Source organism: Xenopus tropicalis, chromosome 5, assembly GCF_000004195.4.
Source record: "Xenopus tropicalis strain Nigerian chromosome 5, UCB_Xtro_10.0, whole genome shotgun sequence".
Taxonomy (NCBI): domain Eukaryota; kingdom Metazoa; phylum Chordata; class Amphibia; order Anura; family Pipidae; genus Xenopus; species Xenopus tropicalis.
The window spans coordinates 154,495,877-154,512,859 of record NC_030681.2 but is presented as its reverse complement, the minus strand read 5'-3'; the positions used below and the strand labels follow the sequence as shown (position 1 = coordinate 154,512,859).

The 16,983-nt window shown below is 45.2% G+C and overlaps 1 pseudogene; it reads left to right on the top strand.

Moving 5' to 3' along the window:
* The first annotated feature begins 1,789 nt into the window (after positions 1-1,789).
* Positions 1,790-15,917, top strand: LOC116411004 (annotated as a pseudogene).
* Positions 15,918-16,983: the final 1,066 nt, after the last annotated feature.

The following is a 16,983-nucleotide window of genomic DNA, read 5'->3' as shown; positions in this document are numbered from 1 at the left end:
ACACTGTATTGTAGTGTATTGGTAAGGTCAGGGATTAGGTGACACAGTGAATATGACGTGCACTCGTACGTGGGGTTAATGGCCTCACAATACGGTCCCGTGTTAACTGTGCCCCGAGAAAGCCAAGGGGAAAATGGTGCATAAGGGAATGGATCACCTACCGTACATGGGGTTTATGGCCTCAAGGTGCGGATCGGTGCCATCAAAGTATAGTTGGGTATAGAAGGGAATAGGTAAGTGGGGGGTATAAAGCACATACCGTGTGTGGGGCTTATGACCCCACCACACGGATCCGTGCCACAACCCTCACATGAAATTAAGTGTCGCAAAGTAGCAGAGTTATTAGGTGGCGCGGAGAAAATAACCACCGCTGTGGGTGGATCCGTTGCGCGTCTAACCAGCTTAGGTATTTGTGATATTATCAAGGATTATTCGGCTGACATAAGGGGGTTTGATAACAAGCCTTCCCCACATAAGGCAGAGAAGGACTGTAATCGAACTGAGGGAACCCCTCAACCCCAACAAATAGCGGCAGATGGATGTAAGGATACCAGAGACACGTGAAGGGGAAAAAAAATGAAGTATAGATAAAAAATAAGAAAACTAGAAAATGAAACTCAGTAAAGTTTTGCATCTCTTATTATGTTGATCAACATATCACTAAGGGAATTGTTCACACACTAACGTGTACTAAACACACCAAGAATAAAGGACAGGGAAATACAAAGAGACATAATGCATTCAAGCCCATTGTAACAAATTAGTGTATTACATAACATAGTAACTATTTACAGTCTAACACATTGTAACCAGTTTTACTGTTGAAAGATATAGTGTAAATTCGAAGCGCTGAAAGGGAGAGGTATAAGGCAGTACATGTAACAGATAAATGGACAAACTGTTTACGAAGTACCTTAGTAGCCCCCTGGGCAAAAGGTGCACAATAAGTAAAATAAGGACATGGCAAATACTGTGTAGTAGAAGGGTAAAGGCCAAATGAGTTTGCATCAGAGAGGATATAACAATTAAGGTATAGAGTATAGAGCAAATCAGTTATACCAAAGTCTCTGAAAAGTAATTCATAATGGTAGGAAATAGACAAGTCTCTTGTGCTAATTTATCAGAGATAAAAGCCGAATAAGAAATGAGTTCATTAAGACCATATGGACTAATGGTGGTCAATCTGTGTATCCACCATAGTTCTCTTTGAAGAAGCAGTTTATCCCGGTTGCCCCCACAAACCGGGGGAGGGATATGATCGATGACCATACATCTTCGGCTCGCTAGAGTTTCTGAAGTACAAAATGTGCAGCCACTGGGGTGCTGGCTTCCCCTGATGCCAGTGCTGTGCGTATGGCAGATCTATGGTTGGCCATCCTGTCCCTGAAAGTGGTCACAGTCTTGCCCACGTATAGCAGTCCACACGGGCATTTAATAATATAGATGATAAATTTTGAGGTACAGGTCAGTCGATGCGTAATCTGTATTACTTTTCCAGTGTGTGGATGGTGAAATGAGGGTCCAGTGATAAGAGAGTTGCAAGTTGTGCAATTGGGGCATCTATAACAGCCCAATCGGGTTGTGGGGAGCCAGGTATTGGGTTTGAAGGTTTGGTAGCAATGGACCGGGTCCGTCTTCACTAGTAAGTCTCTGAGGTTTCTTCCTCGCTTATATGCAACACGTGGAGTGTGGGGAAAAATAGGTGGCAGGGTCCTGTCTTTTTCCAGCACAGTCCAGTGGTAAAAAAATAGCATCAATTAGTGTTTTTTTGTCTGGGGTGTAGGTAGTCATGAAGGTAAGTCTGTCCACTGGTGGAATCCCTCGTGGTACTTCCCGGGGGGTAAGGGCACTGGCCTGTGTCATAGTTGACACTTCTTGTATAAAGGAATCCAGGGTATTAGCATCATAACCTCTTTGCATAAAATGTTTCTTCAGATCTTCCAGTTGGAGTTGAAGTGTGACAGGATCAGAGTTGTTCCGCACCATTCTAGTCCTTTGTGAGTAGGGGATGCTACGTAAGGACAGGAGGCACAATGTAATAAAGTATTTCTGTCAGTGTCTTTCCTGAAAGTTGTGGTGGTAAGTGAAGAATCATTGGCTGAGATCATCAGATCCAGAAAGGAAATGGACTTAGTATCAATTTGTGCTGTGAAACGAATAGTGGAGGGTAGATGATTGAGTTCATTGACCATATTCCAAAACTGATCAATAGAGCCAGTCCAAAGGATGAACAAATCATCGATATAGCGGAACAATTTACATAGTTACATAGGGTTGAAAAAAGACCATTGTCCATCAAGTTCAACCCATCCGAATAAACCCAGCACACAACCTATACTAACCAATCTATACACTCACATACATAAACTATATATATACAACCAGTAATACTAACTGTAGATATTAGTATCACAATAGCCTTGGATATTCTGCTTGTTCAAGAACTTATCCAGGCCCCTCTTATAGGCATTAACAGAGTCTGCCATTACCCCATCACTAGGAAGGGCATTCCCCAACCCCCTCACTGCCCTCACCATGAGGAACCCCCTACCCAACATCCCCCGGCAGGGCATTCCCCAACCCCCTCACTGCCCTCACCGTGAGGAACCTCCTACCCAACATCCCCCGGCAGGGCATTCCCCAACCCCCTCACTGCCCTCACCGTGAGGAACCCCCTACCCAACATCCCCCGGCAGGGCATTCCCCAACCCCCTCACTGCCCTCACCGTGAGGAACCCCCTACCCAACATCCCCCGGCAGGGCATTCCCCAACCCCCTCACTGCCCTCACCGTGAGGAACCCCCTACCCAACATCCCCCGGCAGGGCATTCCCCAACCCCCTCACTGCCCTCACCGTGAGGAACCCCCTACCCAACATCCCCCGGCAGGGCATTCCCCAACCTCCTCACCGTGAGGAACCCCCTACCCAACATCCCCCGGCAGGGCATTCCCCAACCCCCTCACTGCCCTCACCGTGAGGAACCTCCTACCCAACATCCCCCGGCAGGGCATTCCCTAACCCCCTCACTGCCCTCACCGTGAGGAACCCCCTACCCAACATCCCCCGGCAGGGCATTCCCCAACCCCCTCACTGCCCTCACCGTGAGGAACCCCCTACGCTGCTTCAAATGGAAGCTCCTTTCCTCTAATCTAAAGGGGGGGCCTCTGGTGCGCTGATTGTTTTTATGGGAAAAAAGAACCCCCCCATCTGCCTATAATCCCCTCTAATGTACTTGTACAGAGTAATCATGTCCCCTCGCAAGCGCCTCTTTTCCAGAGAAACAACCCCAACCCTGACAGTCTCACCTCATAGTTTAACCCTTCCATCCCCTTTACCAGTTTAGTTGCAGTCTCTGCACTCTCTGCCCCCCATACTCACTGTAACTGCCCCCCATACTCACTGTAACTGCCCCCCATACTCACTGTAACTGCCCCCATACTCACTGTAACTGCCCCCCATACTCAAGGTGAGGCCTTACCAGGGACCTATAAAGGGGCAAAAATATGTTCTCATCCCTTGAGTCAATGCCTTTTTTATACAAGACAGCACTTTATTTGCTTTAGTAGCCACAGAATGACACTGCCTGGAATTAGACAACTTGTTATCTACAAAAACCCCCAGATCCTTCTCCATTAAGGATCCCCCCCAACACACTACCATTCAGTAGATAGTTTGCGTTTATATTATTTCTACCAAAGTGCATAACTTTGCACTTATCAACATTGAACCTCATTTTCCAGTTTGCTGCCCAGTTTTCCAATTTTGTCAAATCACTCTGCAAAGCGGCACATCCTGCATGGAACTTATAGTTTTGCACAATTTAGTGTCATCAGCAGAAATAGAAACAGTACTGTCTATGCCCCCCTCCAGGTCATTAATAAACAAGTTAAAAAGCAAAGGCCCAAGGACTGACCCCTGCGGTACCCACTAACCACACTGGCCCAATTAGAAAATGTTCCATTTACCCCCACTCTTTGTACTCTATCCTTCAGCCAGTTCTCTATCCAATTACAAATATTATGTTCTAGGCCAATATTCCTCAATTTGATCATTAACCTTCTGTGAGGTACTGTATCAAACGCTTTAGCAAAGTCCAAGTAGATGACATCAACTGCCATTCCAGCATCAAGGTTCCTGCTCACCTCCTCATAAAAGGCAACTAAATTAGTCTGGCAAGATCTGTTACGCATAAAACCATGCTGGCACAAACATATAGTATTGTGAACTGCAATGTATTCAACTATCCTATCCCTTATTACCCCTTCCAGAAGCTTTCCTACTACTGATGTCAGACTAACAGGCCTATAGTTTTCAGGCTGAGAACGAGATCCCTTTTTAAATAACGGCACCACATTAGCAATTTGTGGATGTAGTTACCATATTTAGGAAAAATATGCGTTTGTTCGTAATTAGACATGTAGAGGTTCGCAAATGAAGGAGCGACATTCGACCCCTTGTACCGCTGATTTGTAGGTAATATGGGACTTCAAATTTAAAATAGTTCATCGTGAGGCAATTTGTAAGTAATTCAATAAGAAATTCGGTGGGTGGTCTGTGATGGTCAGGATACGGAGCCAGGTATTCCCTGATGTTGGCTATGCCTTCATTCGTGGGTATGACAGTGTACAGTGATGAGACATCCATGGTGGCCAATTTTATGTCAGGAGGGAGGGGTAAAGTTGATGTAATTTGTGTAACAGGTCGCCTGTGTCCCTTACATAAGTGTCAGTCACCTTGAAAATAGGTTGGAGAAAGTAATCCAAATAGATGGATAAAGGTTGTAGTAGTGATTGTCTCGCACTCACAATCGGTCTACCTGGTGGCGCGGCCAGACTCTTATGTATCTTTGGTAATGTGTATAGGGTGGGACAGAGAGGATAATCACTTGTCAAGTATCTGTATACATCTGTGCTAATAAAAGCGTTCATCAGCCCCATTCTAAGGCATGTGTCAATTTGTTTTTTAAACAGACCCGTAGGGTCCCTCTCTAGTTTACGGTAAGTGGTCTGATCTGATAATTGGTTAAGGATCTCTTGTCTGTAATCCGAATAGTCCAGGACAACAACACCCCCACCTTTATCGGCGGGTCTGATAATAATGTTGGGATTCTGAGAGAGGCTTTTAATGGCAGTTTGCTCAGCTCTAGTGAGATTAGGATGGTATTGTGTCTGTAAATCATGTTTGTTAGTCTCATCCATCAGGAGCCTTGTGTATGCCTCAATCGATTTTGGTGTATTGGGTGGTTCAAACTGACTAGCTGGTTTGAAAATCTGTGTGTTAGTTTGGGGTGTCCTAAAATGTTCCCTAAACTTCATGGACCGTTGGAATCTGTGTATATCATAGTGTCCAATGTGTGTGTTCTCTGTGTGGGCACAAAAGATAGACCTTTGGTCAGTCAGTGTATGTGTACTAAGATTAAACACTACTTGTTCCAAAGCTTTCTGTTTCTGGTGGAACGGGTGTTGATTTCCCCCTCTTCACTTGTGGGGGTGCCCCCTCCTCGAGGCCCTAAAAAATGGGGTTGGGATGCAGAGGGGGAATGGGAAGTGGGGGTGTTCCTAGGGGGATGTGTCAGTCACCCCCTTCTGGGGACCCGCCCTCTACCAGGGGTGTCTGAGTCAGTCGAAGAAGAGTATGGAGACAAATCAATACGGTCAAAGCGGTAAGGAGGCTGGGCACGGGTAGTTCTACCTTGCGTTCTTGTGTCTCCCCCCCCATCAACCACCTATATACCCTTCTGTTCTGATAGTCACCTGTGACTGTATTAACCTTCTGTTTTTTAAATTTATGTAGGTCAGTAGTGTACTGTGTTAGTTGGTTTTGTAGTTTCTCAAGCCACTTATGTTCCCTGTCCCGGGATAGTGTCTCAATATGTATGTTCTTGAGATTCTTGCTCACCACCTCAATGACAAGAAGCATCAAGTCCATGGAACATTTATTGAGGATCTGACACCACTGTTTGCAGAAATCTATGATGCTGCAACCAATAGTGGGAATGTTGTGAATCCTAAACCCCCGCGGGATGTGTTGTCTCTTGTAGAAATCTGATAGATAAATGCTGTGTAGTTTGAGGTCAATCTTTCTCTCTTTCGGCCGCAGTAATTGATGGTATAGATCCGTGTTAGATAGGCTAGGTGCGATGTCATCAGCAGTCCCACCAAAAAGGATGTCAGCAGCTTCTGCATCGGAAAATTCTCGGGGCACAGTTAACACGGGACCGTATTGTGAGGCCATTAACCCCATGTACGAGTGCACGTCATATTCACTGTGTCACCTAATCCCTGACCTTAACAATACACTACAATACAGTGTCAGCTAACACACTAGTTGCCTCACGGAGCGCTGACACGTCGACAACACCTGTCATTGAAGCGTTCTTCTTTTTTCCTTCAGTATGTAGTGGCCATATACCCTTTATATATTTTTGCTACATTTGGTGATATATCCTTGCTGCTACTAGCTGAAACTCGAATGATGACCCTTTTTTGGCAGTTCCTCCGAGAATGTGGTAGGGAGTTGCAGTTCAGCTACAGAGAGTGTCTTTTAATATTATTTCTACTTTTACTTTTTACTCATTCACTCTTTGATCTTTTTGTCCTTTGCTTTGATTAACTCGATTTCTTGGTTTGTTCGAGGAATTTTATGTGTGTTCTTTATACGTTTTTCTTTTGATGTTACTGTATACAGAGGGGGGTGTGGCTCTGGCTACCGGGGAGTGACGTCATCAGTCTGTATTTGGCGCCACATTGGGTTTATCAAGGGGTTTGTGTTGTTTTGCACTTTGATAAAGGCTGTGGAAGCAGCCGAAACGTTAGCTATATGCTATAATAAATTTTCTTTTTTTGTTTCACACTAAGTCCTGTGAGTGCGGCTCATATGTTTGCATGTGTATATTGGTCTGACACTGCACCCAGGCATGCTATATCTTTTTTAACGTGAGTGCCTGTTGCCTTACACCTTAATATATAATATAATATGCACAAAGGACAACTCCAACAAAAGTAATCACTTAGACTTGTCAGCATCATACATATACTGTACAATTGTGTGTACAAATGATTTACCTCTCCAAAAGATGCATTCTCAGAATCAACCACTAGATGTCCCCATTGTCTACAAATTAACTGAATGTGGGGGTGGGTGACTGAATTCACTCAGTCAGTATCTTGGCTAAACACACTTGTGTCTTACCTATACAGTTGTGTGTACAAATGATTTGGAACAAGAACTTCTTTTTTTGGTCTGTTTTTATAAATATATCTATGCACTAACGGCCTGACGCAACCGGTCGCATAGAAACTTGATAAAGGTTGGCCATTGTGCGGTCCAGTCGCTAAGCTTGCTATTTCCCCCCATTACAAAATGTGCCTGGCCCACCTAAGGCTGTCCCTCTGTGCCCCGGGAATGCTAGGGCCTACTGAATCCCCCTGAGAAGCCGTTAGATGCCATATGAGTGCCTATTGGAGCAGTGAGAGGGAACACCACATGCTCGGTCTCAGCCGAGTTGTTGTCCCCAGCCTCACCTGTTTCGGGGACACAGCCCTGAGGGACTGCCAGGATCCCTTGTGGATATATAGATTGATATATACATCCTGATGACGATCCCTTGGGGATCGAAACGCGTAGAAATGATGTCCAAATAAAGGACCTTCTGTTTCATTGATTCCTGTGCCATGTGTGCTCTCTTTGGAGTTGATAGATATAGCTATATATCTATAGCTATACAGGTCCTTTTCAAAAAATTAGCATATTGTGATAAAGTTCATTATTTTCTGTAATGTACTGATAAACATTAGACTTTCATATATTTTAGATTCATTACACACAACTGAAGTAGTTCAAGCCTTTTCTTGTTTTAATATTGATGATTGTGGCATACAGCTCATGAAAACCCAAAATTCCTATCTCAAAAAATTAGCATATCATGAAAAGGTTCTCTAAACGAGCTATTAACCTAATCATCTGAATCAACAAATTAACTCTAAAAACCTGCAAAAGATTCCTGAGGCTTTTAAAAACTCCCAGCCTGGTTCATTACTCAAAACCGCAATCATGGGTAAGACTGCCGACCTGACTGCTGCCCAGAAGGCCATCATTGACACCCTCAAGCAAGAGGGTAAGACACAGAAAGAAATTTCTGAACGAATAGGCTGTTCCCAGAGTGCTGTATCAAGGCACCTCAGTGGGAAGTCTGTGGGAAGGAAAAAGTGTGGCAGAAAATGCTGCACAACGAGAAGAGGTGACTGGGCCCTGAGGAAGATTGTGGAGAAGGACCGATTCCTGACCTTGGGGGACCTGCGGAAGCAGTGGACTGAGTCTGGAGTAGAAACATCCAGAGCCACCGTGTACAGGCGTGTGCAGGAAATGGGCTACAGGTGCCGCATTCCCCAGGTCAAGCCACTTTTGAACCAGAAACAGCGGCAGAAGCGCCTGACCTGGGCTACAGAGAAGCAGCACTGGACTGTTGCTCAGTGGTCCAAAGTATGTCATTCGGAAATCAAGGTGCCAGAGTCTGGAGGAAGACTGGGGAGAGGGAAATGCCAAAATGCCTGAAGTCCAGTGTCAAGTACCCACAGTCAGTGATGGTCTGGGGTGCCATGTCAGCTGCTGGTGTTGGTCCACTGTGTTTTATCAAGGGCAGGGTCAATGCAGCTAGCTATCAGGAGATTTTGAAACACTTCATGCTTCCATCTGCTGAAAAGCTTTATGGAGATGAAGATTTCATTTTTCAGCACGACCTGGCACCTGCTCACAGTGCCAAAACCACTGGTAAATGGTTTACTGACCATGGTATTACTGTGCTCAATTGGCCTGCCAACTCTCCTGACCTGAACCCCATAGAGAATCTGTGGGATATTGTGAAGAGAAAGTTGAGAGACACAAGAGCCAACACTCTGGATGAGCTTAAGGCCGCTATTGAAGCATCATGGGCCTCCATAACACCTGAGCAGTGCCACAGGCTGATTGCCTCCATGCCACGCCACATTGAAGCAGTCATTTCTGCAAAAGGATTCCCGACCAAGTATTGAGTGCATAACTGAACATAATTATTTGAAGGTTGACTTTTTTTGTATTAAAAACACTTTTTTCTTTTATTGGGCGGATGAAATATGCTAATTTTTTGAGATAGGAATTTTGGGTTTTCATGAGCTGTATGCCACAATCATCAATATTAAAACAAGAAAAGGCTTGAACTTCTTCAGTTGTGTGTAATGAATCTAAAATATATGAAAGTCTAATGTTTATCAGTACATTACAGAAAATAATGAACTTTATCACAATATGCTAATTTTTTGAAAAGGACCTGTATATCTATATCTATCTATCTATATCATCTATCTACCTATATCTATATCATCTATCTATCTCTCTATCATCTAAAAAAAGTAGTTATTAAAAGGAATGTATTTAGCTTATTAATGTTCATGTATTAGGCTGTGTGTATATTTATGTGTATAGATTTCAAGTACACTGGGGGGGAGCCCTTAGATGGGCCGGGCACTTTAGCATTCTGGGTACATGGCCCATTACCAAAACTCTGAAATGTGCCCCAATCAAAGTTTCTGGGTGACCCCGGATGTGCCAGCATTATTGAAGTTTGATTAATACACACAAATCTAGCCAGGTATTGTCTCCATTCCTATTGGTTGCTGTACTTCTTGGCTGGTATAAATATCCCCCCCTGCTCTCCCCAAGTTACCAGCTCCTGTAGCCTTGCCTTCCTTGTGAATCACAGAAACCGTTCCTTATGTCCCCGGCCTTTCGGCTGAGGCATACATTTTTTATAATTCCGGCCAATCGGCTGGGGCAGGACACTGCACCTTTTTATGAATTTACCCCACCCCTATTTATTTTTTTAAGCACTTATGCACTTTTTTGGATTGGGTGCTTACCCTTCAGGGCTGCACTGATCTAGGGGAGGGATGTGTGACCGTTTGGCTCCTTCCCTCCCTGAAACCGGCCCCTGGAGTGGGCACAAACCGTATATGGGACCTCATCGGAGATCCATTGATGTCCGGACCCCTTCTCTGCTTCAGTTTGGGAGGGGGATGGATAAAGGGGCTCCTCTAGCCTTGCCTCCTGCTGTGCCTTTTGGCCGGGGAGGTCGGGGATAAAGGGGCTCCCCTAGCCTTGCCTCCTGCTGTGCCTTTTGGCCGGGGAGGTCGGGGATAAAGGGGCTCCCCTAGCCTTGCCTCCTGCTGTGCCTTTTGGCCGGGGAGATCGGGGATAAAGGGGCTCCCCTAGCCTTGCCTCCTGCTGTGCCTTTTGGCCGGGGAGATCGGGGATAAAGGGGCTCCCCTAGCCTTGCCTCCTGCTGTGCCTTTTGGCCGGGGAGGTCGGGGATAAAGGGGCTCCCCTAGCCTTGCCTCCTGCTGTGCCTTTTGGCCGGGGAGATCGGGGATAAAGGGGCTCCCCTAGCCTTGCCTCCTGCTGTGCCTTTTGGGCTCCCCTAGCCTTGCCTCCTGCTGTGCCTTTTGGCCGGGGAGGTGGGGGATAAAGGGGCTCCCCTAGCCTTGCCTCCTGCTGTGCCTTTTGGCCGGGGAGGTCGGGGATAAAGGGGCTCCCCTAGCCTTGCCTCCTGCTGTGCCTTTTGGGCTCCCCTAGCCTTGCCTCCTGCTGTGCCTTTTGGGCTCCCCTAGCCTTGCCTCCTGCTGTGCCTTTTGGGCTCCCCTAGCCTTGCCTCCTGCTGTGCCTTTTGGGCTCCCCTAGCCTTGCCTCCTGCTGTGCCTTTTGGGCTCCCCTAGCCTTGCCTCCTGCTGTGCCTTTTGGGCTCCCCTTGCCTTGCCTCCTGCTGTGCCTTTTGGCCGGGGAGGTCGGGGATAAAGGGGCACCCCTAGCCTTGCCTCCTGCTGTGCCTTTTGGGCTCCCCTAGCCTTGCCTCCTGCTGTGCCTTTTGGGCTCCCCTAGCCTTGCCTCCTGCTGTGCCTTTTGGGCTCCCCTAGCCTTGCCTCCTGCTGTGCCTTTTGGCCGGGGAGGTGGGGGATAAAGGGGCTCCCCTAGCCTTGCCTCCTGCTGTGCCTTTTGGCCGGGGAGGTCGGGGATAAAGGGGCTCCCCTAGCCTTGCCTCCTGCTGTGCCTTTTGGGCTCCCCTAGCCTTGCCTCCTGCTGTGCCTTTTGGGCTCCCCTAGCCTTGCCTCCTGCTGTGCCTTTTGGCCGGGGAGGTCGGGGATAAAGGGGCACCCCTAGCCTTCGGGCGAAGGTGGGTCTGAAGACTCCTTTTTCACTTGCGCCTTTTGGCCGGTGTCCTCAGGGGGACTAAGTCTCTTTAGAGACTAAGTGCAGGAGGGTTGCACTCTATTTGTAGCACTTGTTTTGCACTTGGGTGTAATGAAGCACGCTCAGGCTTAAAAAATACAGAAACCGTTCCTTCGTTTTTGGCTTCATTTGATTTCATTTGAAAATGTAAAACCCAGAACCGCCATTCACTTGCCTGCTAGTTTTGCCTGAAGATTCAGGACACTTTGCCTGTTCATCTGAGGAGAGCCTGTAAGAGAGATGCAGGTGCACATGAAATTGAGCAGCTGATGCTGGAAGCAAAAGGGAAGATGTGATCAATCCTGAAAGGGCTTAGTGTCATTGACTGTAAAGACCTGGACTATAAGGATTCTGATCCTAAGCAATTTATCCAGTTCCTGGAGAAAAATGGCTGCTATGTTAGAGGGAAGCCAGAGAAGTCAGCAAGGTATGTATTGCTCCTGCTATGGCAGTGTCTAGACATGTATGTTCATATGTCTTTAATATTATTTGTTTTTATTATTAAAGGAGACATATTGGATAAATGGGAAAAACCCTAATTTTGAAGGGCATTTATTAATATACGGAGCTAATTTCCCTTTGGGCTAAACATTAACCCTATCTGTAACAATGGCCCCTTTATTGGAGCTCCCTATAGATCCTATCACTTCTCCGTCCAGTGTAAAATGAAGAGTGGGCGTGTCCTAATGGTCCCTGCCAGAGGCACAGTAGGAGGGGGAGAGCCAATCGCAGCCCTGCATTCACACACAAGCACAGACAGGCTTCAGTTCCCTATCAGGTCAGCCTAGCTGCTGATTGGTTCCTATCCTACAGTGCAGTGTAGGAGGGCCACCGGCTCCCCAGCTCATCCAGAGAATTCAGCCAGCAGGAAGTGGAACAGATGGGCGGGGCTAGTGGGGTTTTTGTGGAATAAAAAATCAGCAGGAAACACAACTTTTTAAGCACAATCCTTCTATATCTAGAGGAGTATAATTCCCTGGCACATTCATAATTTTTATAGGATATGTCTGCTTTAACAATCAATCTTTTGTTGCATTACAGCTGTGCCATGAAAGAGCATCCGTCCATCAGATTTGGACAAACAAGGTGAACGTCAATCAGGCAGCAGATGAAGTAGTGGGGACAGAGGCCCCTTGTAAAGATCTGGACCTGTAAATATACTTGGCATATGTTCTTATAACATGACCTCCTCTGATGAAGCACCCAATGGTGCGAAACGCGTTAGGAGAGTGGGTACCATGAGGCACTGGGATGCACCTATCCATTGTTTGTTATAGTATGTTTGCTTTTTTTGATTTGTTTGTTTAATTTTGAGCCAATAAATGTTTTTATTTCACTGTAGTCATAGGACTACGTGTTGAAAGACACGAAATGCGCCAGGACAATTGTGAATAAAGCTATTTTTTAAACCACCTTCACCCGTGTCTGGAGTGCGCACCCATCGAGAAATTGTGCTTGCAAAGGAATTTCCACCAACATTGTGGGAAAAAAGTAAGTATGCTTTAATACCTGTGCATTTATTTTGGATTTGTGTGTGTAGGTTTGGTGTGTAACTTTTACTACCCCTATTTACAGGTACGACTACCTGACATCTGGAAAAAAGGACCCAGCAGAGGTCAAAAGATTCTCATAGTGGCAAGGCCAACATTTGAGCAGCTGATAAAGAAAGTCAAGATGAGTGGATTTATTTTGGATAAAGAAAAGTCTACTGTCCTCTATTACTTGGAGGCACTGATTGTCGTAAAGAACCTCCAGCGACCGGGAGTTGTGCAGAATATGATGTTAACTTGAACTGTTTGGTATTTTACCGATCCTTGTGTCTTTTTTTTGCTTATAGGTCGAAGAATGGTGCAAGAGGAAACCGTCTGACGGAAAAACACGTATGGTCATTGGTGTAAAGAACTCATAAGACATCTACGCAGCAAGTCGCCTCTATACTTCTAGAAGATGAGGTATATGTCTGAAACGAACATTTGTAATTGGTGACAGTCTTTTTGCATAGCATTTTTTTCTACTTGACTTTCTTTTTCATAAAAATATACGGCCATCCTTTATCAGGAGGGGGGCATGCCCAAAAGACATTTTTCACATCGTCAACGGGGAACCTACTCAGTGTGTCGAATGACATTGCCCGGCTTCATCAGAAGTAAGTATAGATGTCGTATACAAATCCAATTCTTTGTTTTTAGAAACTATAGCTGTCAGGTGAATTCCGGTACAGGCTTACGTTCTTGCCACGTTTAGTACTGGTTTCAACGTTCACATTGCTGAACATACATTTTTTCCCTTAGGTTTAAATTGCGCCCTGTGACAAGTCAAGAGGCTAGAAGAACCATGGAGATGTGCATGGTCTCCCACTTTCAAACTGATGCGCAGAGGAACATGTTCGCCAGGTTGCTTGGCCATTCAAATGTGGCTGATGAAGACCATTGAAAATATGGAAGAAGCGGCAGAAATGATGAAGAGGGCGATGCATGAATCCCAGCCATCAACATCAAGGTAATCTGGTAGAGCATTTACATGGCTTTGCATATGCAATTTTAAAAATAAAAATACAGATAAATTATGATTTATACACAGTACCGCCGCTCCCTATAAGCAGAGTACGCAGTCTGCATAGGGCACCAACTCCCAGGGGGGCACCATCCCAGCTGCTCAAAAAAAATCATTTTTATAGGAGTTAATAAGGCAGAGGCCGGCGGCAGGGAAAGGGTTAACAAGGAGCGCAGTACACATTCTGGGATATCATCTTGTTTACCGGTGGAAGGCAGTACCAGTAGCCAATCAGTGCTCTCTCTCCGGGGGCTGGGTTATATGCCGCATTCTATTGGCTAAGGCCAACGACGCCTCCACCAATGAGAACTACTCACCCCAAGAAATGAATAACAAGCTCTCCGGATAGTGCCTGGCGGCAGGAGCGGAACCCCCCGTACTGAGCCCAGGTAACGCCGGCAGATCAGCTGATCATGGTTGGGGCCCTTACAAATGGAACTGTCTATTGAGGGGCCCTTACATAGGAAATGGGCACTGTCAGCTGTGGGCATTTACATTGTCTCGCTGATTGTGAGCTCTGTATTTATGTATTTACTTTTATTTGAATAAAGTTCTATTTTGGCCCCTATAGTAGGTGTTTTTTTATTTTTACTTCCGTAATATTTGGGGGAGGGGGCAAAAAAGTAAATTTCTGCTTAGGGCAGCTATTTGGCCAGCAGCAGCCCTGTTTATACAGAAAGCAGGGAATAACCACCGGTTTCTTTTTAATTCTTCATTTAACAGGTGTCAAGAGGTGCCACTGTCTCCCGTGAGTTGAGGGAGGAAGCTTTTGAATAATTTAAAAAGGCCCGACCAGTTACCATTGATGCTAAGCTTAAAGCCAGGGTTAGCCTTTTCCCACGAGTACGGCCACTACTGTTATGACCGTTGGAGAAATAACAAAACAAGATGAGAGTGGATTATGTTGCTGGTAAATCTTGAATGTTCAATCACTGAATGTGACCTGAAGAACATCAAGAGGTTTGTTCGGTATCATCTGACTGCTACAAACCTGTAGCTCAATGACAAGCCGCTATATAAGCATTGTGAGATGTTTATAAGATTAACCCAACACATCCAGAAGTGAATGAGAAGAGGAATTACAAGGGAATCAAGAGAAAGGAAGTCATATTTGTAATGTTAAATTGCAAAATTGCTTAGATGTGGACTCTAAACAGCTATAAGTCTTTTTATATAATATTGTGATGGTGATCGGATCTTTAAAGTAAAAGTTAATGCAGGACATGTCTCTGTAGGGTGCATAACCTGGTGCTTATTTGCTCAGTTGGACCTGCACCCCTCACCAAAATTGCAATAAATACAGATTGTACCAGTACTCGGGAGTAATTGTGGTGTTGGGTATCTCCCTATAATCATTCTATTTACTATTTACGCTTATTTATAGATCTCGTTGAATGTCTTCAGACATAATCCCAGAGGAATGCCAGAGAATACTTTCAGTGGCCAAACGCTCATTTTTTAGGTGCTGGAGAAGCTGAAGGCTGTGGTTCATGTTGGGGACAAAGATAAGTCAACCGTACTGTACTACCTGGGGTCACTTGTGGTTCTGAAGCACCTCCTGCGACCTGGCATTTTGAAAAATATTATGGTGAGCGTGAATATTTCATTGGTATATTGTCATTCTTTATATGGTTCTTTGTACCATTGTCCTTACTGTTAACTTATATCCGTGGTCTCCAACCTTTTTGGCACCAAGGACCGGTGTCAAGCACAAACATTTTTCCACGGACGGGGGGGCGTTCATTTGCTCGTTCATCTACACCTTTCTATGTGCGACGCTTTACTCCAAGCCTCTACATGCGCATCGCGTTGATCTGCACGATGCTTTTATATGCGCCTTTCTTCAGGTGGCACTTTGTTTACGCCACATTTTTACCGCGCCCGGGAACGGAGACAGCCCACTAGAAAGCACCCCACAGCTCGGTACTGGTCCGTGGACCAGCGGTCGGGGACCCCTGACTTATATCATCTATTTCAAATTTACTTATAGGTAGAAGATTGGTGTAAAAGGTTTTACCACACACACCAGGTCAACAGCCAGTCTGTGCACTCAGCCATTGTTACCATAAAGGAGCCCAAGACTTCTGGCAGCAGACAGCAACTATGATCCTGAATGAAGAAGAAGAAGAAGAGGTATATGTTTGAAATTAACATGTGTTTTTCTTCTTTGTTGTGTGTAGTGAAGGGCTACTAATCCTTGTTTTTATCCCCTTTCAGTGGTTTGATATTTACTACACAAAAGTAAGGCTTAGATTGATCAAGAACCACACAGATCCAAAGGCCTTATTTATTTCTACAACTGGGGAACATATTTATAAGGTTTCTAATGACCTTGGCCGCTTCCATCGTAGGTAAGTGTCGATTCATCTTCCATCTTATTTTGTAGCTTGTGGCTGATATAGGAAAATGACAGATGGACATTGCTTTATAGTGTATATTGATATAGAAATCCATTCTTTACAAAGGATTGACTTTCACATAAACATATCTTTTTCCTTAGATTCGGACTGACAGCAGGCCTGTCGCATAAGTGAAACATATATGGCACCTAATTTCCTTTTTAAAAAATGGCTTGCCCAAGAAGAGTGTATCCAGAGAAAATAAGCTGTAATATGGTGGAAGCAGCAGTCATGCTCCCAAATGCAACCAGCGACCCTCAGCCTTCAACCTCAAGGTAAATTTGATACCACCATATCTTTTATGTTTCTTGAGACTATAGAAGGTAATAACCAGGATTTAATTTCTTTAATTGGCAGAAATGAAGAAGGCGGTACCAAAACGCCAGCATTAAAGAAGAAAACGGGCACAGAGAAGTGACAGTGGTTCCTGAAGAGACAATGGAGGATACGCATAACTGATTTGAAGAAGTCTATCCCATCCAGTGTAAGACTTGGATGCCAGGGGCCCACCAGGAAACCTTAGACCATGGGCCCACTCTCAAAACTATTTTTCATCCACTTCTCACTCAACCTCTATTTTCCTAGTTTTTAATCTTTACATACTATAATCTATTCTTCTTTATATTTAGTCGATTTGTTCCCATAGAGAAATGGGAAATTACCATGAATTAGGCCAAATGGTTAGAAGCAGGAGGCCCACTGACACCTGGGCCTGCCGGGAGTTCTCCTGGTATCCCTGTGGGCCAGTCCGACACTGATCCCATTGAACTATGT